General features: G+C 37.1%; 1 protein-coding gene and 1 pseudogene across 3 annotated transcripts in view; one reads left to right on the top strand and one right to left on the bottom strand.

The window, feature by feature from the left end:
- LOC111322517 (metaxin-2-like) overlaps window positions 1-7,938 on the top strand; it is a 9,988-nt pseudogene extending 2,050 nt beyond the window's left edge. The window contains exons 4-9 of the transcript XR_015994186.1: window positions 529-619; window positions 744-820; window positions 1,864-1,956; window positions 2,804-2,976; window positions 4,061-4,137; window positions 7,242-7,938. The product of XR_015994186.1 is annotated as a metaxin-2-like (transcript). The remainder of the gene's footprint in view (window positions 1-528; window positions 620-743; window positions 821-1,863; window positions 1,957-2,803; window positions 2,977-4,060; window positions 4,138-7,241) is intronic.
- The window catches only part of LOC148718315 (separin-like), a 60,674-nt gene that overhangs the window by 19,511 nt on the left and 32,731 nt on the right, over window positions 1-8,432 (bottom strand). The window lies entirely within an intron of this gene.

Raw genomic sequence — 8,432 nt, 5'->3', positions numbered from 1 at the left:
TACTCTATGAAAAAGTGAAGGGAGCCCACTGCTCTGAAACTTTGAAATACAGGGTGCCCAGCATATACTTTTATATGAATTCAAACAACTAAAATTCCTAAGTCGCCCAAGAGCGAATGCAAGGCACCAAGGGCCACCAGGCGCTGCTAGACCACAGCCCTGGTTATAAGTGGAGAAAAGTGCAACAAATGTTAATTGTCCTGTGAAAAAAGAATAAAAAAATGTACTCCCTTTTGTAGCGATTGAATCTACATTGATAGACTAAAAAAGCATTTTGTTTAATGGTCATGAGGCTCTATTTCCTTTAACCCGTTTACTCCCAAGATATGACTAGGAATTCTCCTTACTGTCTAACATACAATGTTTCTAGTGTTGGTTTAGAGAATTTGGTACTGGATCAACTAATAATTCCCTACCTGATATTTTTCTTTATTCTCATCACTCATCTGCTTGATTATTGTATTGATATTGTAAGGAGAAATTCTGTCTTGGTCACTTAAAGGATTAATTTGCTATTTCTTCTTACAGGCATACCTTAGATTTTGTGGATTGGCCCATGAAGTTAAGAGCAGAAGGAATGCTGAGTTTATGTCTCCAACAGGGGTGTGGTTTGTCATTTGTATTGTTTTTGGAGAGAGAAGAAGTTTGTTCAGAACTGTAAATTGGCTTGATAACAATTATCCCTTCATGAGAAACTTAAAACAATTTTTTGAAAGTAGTATGTTTTATTTTGGTATTTTAAGGCAATGTTCCATTTTTGAGAGCAGACAGAGATTTGATTGGTGATTTTCAAGGAACAGTTTCATTTGTTGAGGCTAAGGTATGGGTAATAGCTACAAAATGTATTCAGGGTCTGTTGAGTATTAGTTACAGAGTTTATTGCTCTTTGATAGGTTTGCAGATGTTGGCTATCAAGTGATAACCTCAAGCATGGCTTGAAATTGAAAGGAGACTTGTTTTCACTTTTATGGTGTTGTTTGATTTCAAAAGTAGCATGTGTTCAGTAATGTTTCACAAAGGGATTCTCAGTTCAACCAGAAAATAGACAACATTATTTTAGTCCTACAAACTACCTACAGACTACTATTACTGAAGCCTAATACAATTTTGATAGCTTAAAGTGGTTGGGAGTATTGCTCATCCTCTTGGATGGAATGCAAGTATATCCATGGTAATCTTCAGCATTTTTTGGTCAAGCTTTCTTGATAGTCCATGGATGCCCATTTGTGATCCTGGGTGGAAAGAGGGACTAAGAGAGAAAAAGTCTTACCCACAAACACAACACCCTGACTTGGACAGAACTTGAACCCAGATCTCTCAGCTTGAGCTTGCTGCATTAATTCCAGATTACTGCTTCTAACTTTACTAGTTAAATGAATTACACATTTTACCTCTTTCTAAAATCAAATGCTTAAAATATGGAATAAAAACTTATTCAACCAGGCAACTGAAGAAGATATAAGAACTGACATGGAATCTGTGTTGCATTTTGAATGTGAACTTCTTACTAACTGAGTACAGGGGCCATTCTGGGTAATATTGCCCCTCGGTTGTAGCAGTATGGGCCTGGCACCACAAGGTTTATACAATAACAACAAGGGCCAATATTTTCCTGTATAGCTCAAGCAAGCAAGGTTGGGCAGTAGTTTATTATATGGCAATCAGACCAAACCTGTTCATTTTGAATTTGCTGGCTATCACGATAAAATATACACAGCTCATGACCGTTTCATTTGGAAATGGTCCACATAACAAAATATAGACCAAGTAAGAACCAGTCAGAATGTTGGGATTTACCTTAAGTTAGGACTTATAATCTTGCCATATGATAAGAGTTTTTATGTCCAAACTTTCCTATTACAGGGCTCCTCTACAAGTACAAACTTGGAAATGAAAGACAAAGCAGAAATGAAGGCATATTTATCATTGATTGAAAACTCACTGGTTCCATCTGAGGTAATGTGGAGATTCTGCCATGGCTCTTATTACATCCAAATAAATGTTTCAAATGTTAGTGCCACCACCCATGTTTATTGAATCACTCCAAGAAGAGGTTTGTGACAGTGCTATATTCTATCCTGCAGTCTTGTCCCCCGCAATTCTTCAATGCTTTTGAATGAAAGTAAACTTTTGCATTTTGGTTTTTCTTGGAAAGAAGACAACTGAGTTGCAGCAAGGACAAGAAGTAACTCAACCCACACATGACTTTGTAATGTCTAAGTAATAACCTTTGCAGCAGCATTAGGGAGTGAGGTTGCTAAAAACTGCAATATTTCTACCCCCTTAGATTTCCATGGTGCTCTTCAGTTTTGTCTGATCATGGGCTAGAGGATCAAACAATTATCTTCTGTGCAATTTTACAATATTTAGAATTTCCTTGCCATCAGCACTCTCTTCTCTAACATCAGAATGTACTTTCTCCCTACTGTTCTCTAAACATTTCCTAAGGCATTGACAAGGAGAATTTGTTTAACAATCAAGAGCTTCGTTAGTTAGTGCATGATCATTTCCTATACACTTGTGACCTTGATGTTTGATTTAGGGATGATACTGTATGGAAAAATTAAAAATGAAAAAAGGCTGATAGTTTCAAAAGAAACTGTTTGGGGCTGCGTCAGTGGGAGTAACGAAACAATTTGGATATATCAACAAAGTTGAAATGAATGGTTGAATAGTGAATGGTTTATTGGATACCTTAATAGCAGCATGAGCTGAATTGCCAAGGTTTTCAATGTTATTAAGGTTGAGTTCGGACGTCAGCATAAAATGCAATGCAATTTTTTTTATATCCTTGCCCAAGTAGCTTAACATGTTGCGGTGGAAGAAAGACTGGGCAGTGCGTACAAGGCAGCATTATGGCTGTCAGTTCCCTGTTCCCCTGAATCTTGTTCTTAGCTACTGGAGGCTGTGGAAAGTCTGTGGAAAGTCTGTGGACAACTTAAGGGAGATGGGTGGCATCACAAGACAGGAAAAGAGGTATGTAAGTGCTTTTTGAAGTTCTGGAAGTATTCTTAATGAATACGTTGTTACTGTGAATAATAAAGATGCAAGAGTAATCCTGGCTCAATGCCTGAAATTTATTTACTTAGGACCTCACATGAAATACTGGAAAAGTTTGCCATCTGAATCACCTGAGTGGGTTCTTAACCAGTACCCTCCCCAAGCTGGTTTGTGAAAAAGAGAGGAATCACCTCCAAATTTTCCTGCAACATTTTTCTTTTTTTTCTCACCATTGCTGGATAGACAACTCCAAAAACGTACTGTTTGTAGCTTAAACTTTAAATTATCAACCAGGTCTCTGACCTTCTATCTCCCATGAGTGACCAAGACAGAATTTCTCCTTACAATATCAATACAATATCAAGAAGACTAGTGATGAGAATAAAGAAAAATGTCAACCTGTGGATTATTAGTTGATCAAATACCAAGCTCTCAAAAGGAACATCATGAGAATTGTATCACAGACAGTAGGGAGAATTACTAATGAGATCTCAGGAGTGAATGGGTCAACCAGCGACACCTTAGCATCAGTATTGTATTCTCCATACTGTTCTCTGTACCTCTCCAATGGGTAATAAGAAAAATTTGCGTAACAATCAAAAACGTCTTCAGCTGGTGATCATTTCCTTTATTCTCAGGACCTCACAGTGTTTGACTAGGGGTGATATTGTTAGGAGAAAGTAGACTCTAGACACTCGAAGGGGTGGCTAGTAATAGTTCTTTTATTTATTTATTTATTTATTTAAAAGATTTGCCAACAGGCAGGGACACCACAACAGCTTGCGCCAATCGCTGCGGGCCCAGTAACCACCCATCCAACCCAGGGGAGGACATCCATCACACAGTAATCTTGTGCGTGGGAAATTAATGTCTCCTACCCCTAACCCTGCAGGAGACGGGACCTCCATTTATTTGTCCCTATCTGAGAAGACTAGAATATCTAACCGTTTCTTGATGTTATAGAAAGGAAGCATATTCTTCTCTATTATTTTAAGACCTTGTGCATGACATCTTTAACATGATTCCGTTTTCATTTAATTTACTTTTATATATTTAACAGGTTCTTGAAGAATTTAGGCGGAGATGTCAAGCCCTCTCTGAGAAACTTGGAAATAACAAATTCTTCATAAGTGACAGGTAAAATAACCTTTAAGGTTAATAAGTAAAATAGAAGTTATTATTTTGTTGGCATAAAGACCCTTTAACTGCTCTTCTGTGCATCACCTTAATGGCTACTAACACGTATCTTTGGCATCAAACATCAGCTCAAAGTAATTGGGTTTTGGCATCAAACATCAGCTCAAAGTAATTGGGTTTTATCTACTGAGTTGACGATTTAGACTTTTCAAGCAGTAGCACTTTCACTCTGACTCACAAGGGCTGGTGCTCTAAAAAAAAACCCCTGCACATATGCAATACCACAGTTTCTTTAGAAACTTTGCCCAGATAAGCTCAACAGGTCCTTTCAATAATCAGTACCGGTATTTAACTTTTGTATTTTCCATCAACTTTCTCTTTTTTTCACCTTTCACACTTTCCATTTAAATTCCAGATTGGCTTAAGCCTGCCATGGTGATAGAATGTTTTTCTTTCATAAAAGAATGGTCACTATCATCATCATTAGAGAAACATTTTAGAAAAACAAGATTGCAATATCTTTAAAATGGTCTCCCATTCTATTGGTCATCCATGGTGGATAATTATGCCAGGTCTTAAATCTATTACAATTTAATTTAATGGCATAATGGCATATTTGCAGGAAAGAAAAAGACAAAAAATGCCATAAGGTTAATTTGTAAAAGAGTTTTGTGACAACCCCATTTAAAAACAAGTCACTTCATAAAAAAATATATATATATATATATAAAAATTACAATAAACTCACTAAAAATCATCCAGCTTTAAGGTCAGGGAAAAGGTCTGGTCACAAGCCTAACATCAACATCATGCACTTTAAAATGTCAATCACCAAATTTTTAAGGGTGGTTTTGCTTTGTGTAGTTAATGTATTAGTTCTGTAGCAACGTGGTTTGTAACATAAGATAATATAAGTTCTTGTATCTATTGGAAATAGAGACTATAATTATTATTATTATTATTATTATTATCAGTATCATTATTATTATTATTATTATTATTATTATTATTATTATTATTATTATGAGATAGAATAAATATATCAAAATCATATATTTTGAACTGCGGTATTTGATACATATGATGGACGATCCTCGCAGTAGATAGCGCTATTTGAGCAATAGCGAAATTCAGACCTGAAAAAAATCAGGCCTGTACGGGACTCGAACCACTGACCTCTGCGATACTAGTGCAGCGCTCTAACCAATTGAGCTAACAAGCCAACTGAGAGCAGGCCGTTAAGTTGATTCGTAATGAACCCGTGAAAGTGATAAATGAGATAGAATAAATATATGAAAATCATATATTTTGAACTGCGGTATTTGATACATATGATGGACGATCCTCGCAGTAGATAGCGCTATTTGAGCAATAGCGAAATTCAGACCTGAAAAAAATCAGGCCTGTACGGGACTCGAACCACTGACCTCTGCGATACTAGTGCAGCGCTCTAACCAATTGAGCTAACAAGCCAACTGAGAGCAGGCCGTTAAGTTGATTCGTAATGAACCCGTGAAAGTGATAAATGAGATAGAATAAATATATGAAAATCATATATTTTGAACTGCGGTATTTGATACATATGATGGACGATCCTCGCAGTAGATAGCGCTATTTGAGCAATAGCGAAATTCAGACCTGAAAAAAATCAGGCCTGTACGGGACTCGAACCACTGACCTCTGCGATACTAGTGCAGCGCTCTAACCAATTGAGCTAACAAGCCAACTGAGAGCAGCGCTATCTACTGCGAGGATCGTCCATCATATGTATCAAATACCGCAGTTCAAAATATATGATTTTCATATATTTATTCTATCTCATTTATCACTTTCACGGGTTCATTACGAATCAACTTAACGGCCTGCTCTCAGTTGGCTTGTTAGCTCAATTGGTTAGAGCGCTGCACTAGTATCGCAGAGGTCAGTGGTTCGAGTCCCGTACAGGCCTGATTTTTTTCAGGTCTGAATTTCGCTATTGCTCAAATAGCGCTATCTACTGCGAGGATCGTCCATCATATGTATTATTATTATGGCAGTAAACACTTCTGGATGCCCAGCTATCCTAAACAATGATTGGGCGGCAAGCTGTAACCAATCAATGCAACGATCAAAGTCCTTACAATTAAAATTCCTATGGTAATTCCTAATTATGAAACCCTAGGGATGAAAGTCCTAAACTCAATTGCTATGTAATAAAAACTTCAGTCAAAATACTAAAGGTTTCATACGTCACTATCGAAACGCTTAAATGTAATAAAACATCTAATATCCCTTATTTCAATCTTAAAGCACCTCGCCATATTGAGTGAACTATGGCAATTCTTAATATAAAAGCCTTAGTCCTAAACGTAATTACTATTTAGTAAAATCCTCAATGTAAACACTGAAAGTTCTATAACATCACTATGATAACGCTTAAATGTGTTAAAAAATCTAATATCCCTTATCTCAAATTCTGAAAGCGCCTCGCAATATTGAGTGAACTTATGATGACTGATTTCTGTATCTGTAGAGCTGTTGTGTCACTCTCATCCCCCTCTAGCTCTTTAAGTGCCTTTCTAACATTTCTTGAATAACCTCCGAGTACTTCCACAATAATGTTGTATTGTGTCACCCGATAATCAGGGTATCTCTGTTCAAGCTCCCAGCGCAGTGGCCCATACTTTGCTGTTTTTTCGGCAGCTTTGTCCTCCCTGTTTTCTAGCCACGGGCAGCTCATCTCGATCACCGACATTTTCTTGTTCTCCTTGTCGACGATGGTGGCGTCGATCCTGCTCGCTTTTACATGCGTGCCATCTGCGTAAAGGGAATGTGCCAATACGCTATTGCCCTCTCGTTCTCATACATATTATTACTCTTATGACGCAGTTTAATGAACTTCAGTATGCCAGGAAAAGAAAGTTTCATAGGGCGCACAGCGTAACCTATGAAACTACACATCGTTGCACTTATAAAAAATATTACAATTATTAATACTATTATTACTATTATTACTATTATTAATACTATTAATACCTTTTCTTATTATTATCATCATCGTCATCATAATTAATGTTGTTTTTGCTGTGATAATCCTTCACATTGTTATCGTTTTGCTTTTTCAGGTCCACAGAGTTAGATGCACTTGTGTTTGGCCATCTCCACTCACTTCTGACCAGATACCTACCAGATGGTTCTCTCAGCTCTGTAGTTAAGGCCCACAAAAATCTTGAAGACTTCGTTATGAGGATCCTGGAGGAATTTTTTCAGTAGGCAGGAGCGATCGCTTTTGAAAACGAGGGCAGATAAAGCCAATTACTGCAGACTTCATAAGAGATTTCCCCTCCATCGCCTTCTAACGATATACTGTTAGCACAGTAATTGGTTATATCAACTAAGTGAAAGTTGTAAATTGGCCACCGTAACGAGTTAAAAAGCCGACGTTTTTGAGCGTTAGCCCTTCGCCGTTCGCTCTGACGAAGGGCAAACGCTCGAAACGTCAGCTTTTTAACTCTTTACGGTGGCCAATTTACAATTTCAACTTAGTTGATATAACCAATTACCTTGTTACCCCCATCGACGCAGCACCACAGTTTCTTTAGAAACTTTCACCCTTTACTGTTAACACTCAGGAGCACGAAGCTGCTCGTCTCTTGTCTTTGGAGAGAAAAATTTTGACGTTCACGGCAAGCAACACAGGGCAAAAGTTAATTTCTTACCATCTGTGTTTAGAAACTTCTGTTCTAAATTGAACAAAAAATATATATTATTTGTCGACATTCGATAATTAGAAAGGGATTAAATTAAGAGTTGATTTTTTCAGTTTGGCGTTATTATAGATGTCGTTTCTTGCCTACATTACCCTACCTGTATTAAACGTAATGACTTAGTCATGGTTTATAAATGCATCAACAACTTGACTCCTAACTATCTCTGTGAACGATTTAAACAACGTTCCGAAATTCACCAAAGAGATACCAGACAGAAGAGCGAGCTTACGTTGCCCAAGTGCAGGATCGCGGCTGGGCAAAGGGCTTTTGCCTTCCGTGGGGCTAAAAGTTATAATTTTTTACCCAAATTTATCAGAGACACAGATAGCCTAAGTGGTTTTAAAAAGAAAATTTTTAAGAATATTCTTAATTCGTAACATGTGACTTTAGTATTGAAATATAAGCTAATTTTTTTTTTTTTTTTTTTTTTTTTAATATCATGTTATCTTATTATGACGTTTTTACGACTTAATATCTTATATTCATGTATGGCGGAAGAGCCCCCAGGGGGGAGCTATGCAATAAAGTATGTATGTATGTATGTAT

This window comes from Stylophora pistillata, chromosome 12, assembly GCF_964205215.1.
Source record: "Stylophora pistillata chromosome 12, jaStyPist1.2, whole genome shotgun sequence".
NCBI lineage: Eukaryota > Metazoa > Cnidaria > Anthozoa > Scleractinia > Pocilloporidae > Stylophora > Stylophora pistillata.
Note: the sequence above shows the minus strand (reverse complement) of the source record. Positions and strands in the feature narration are given on the sequence as shown.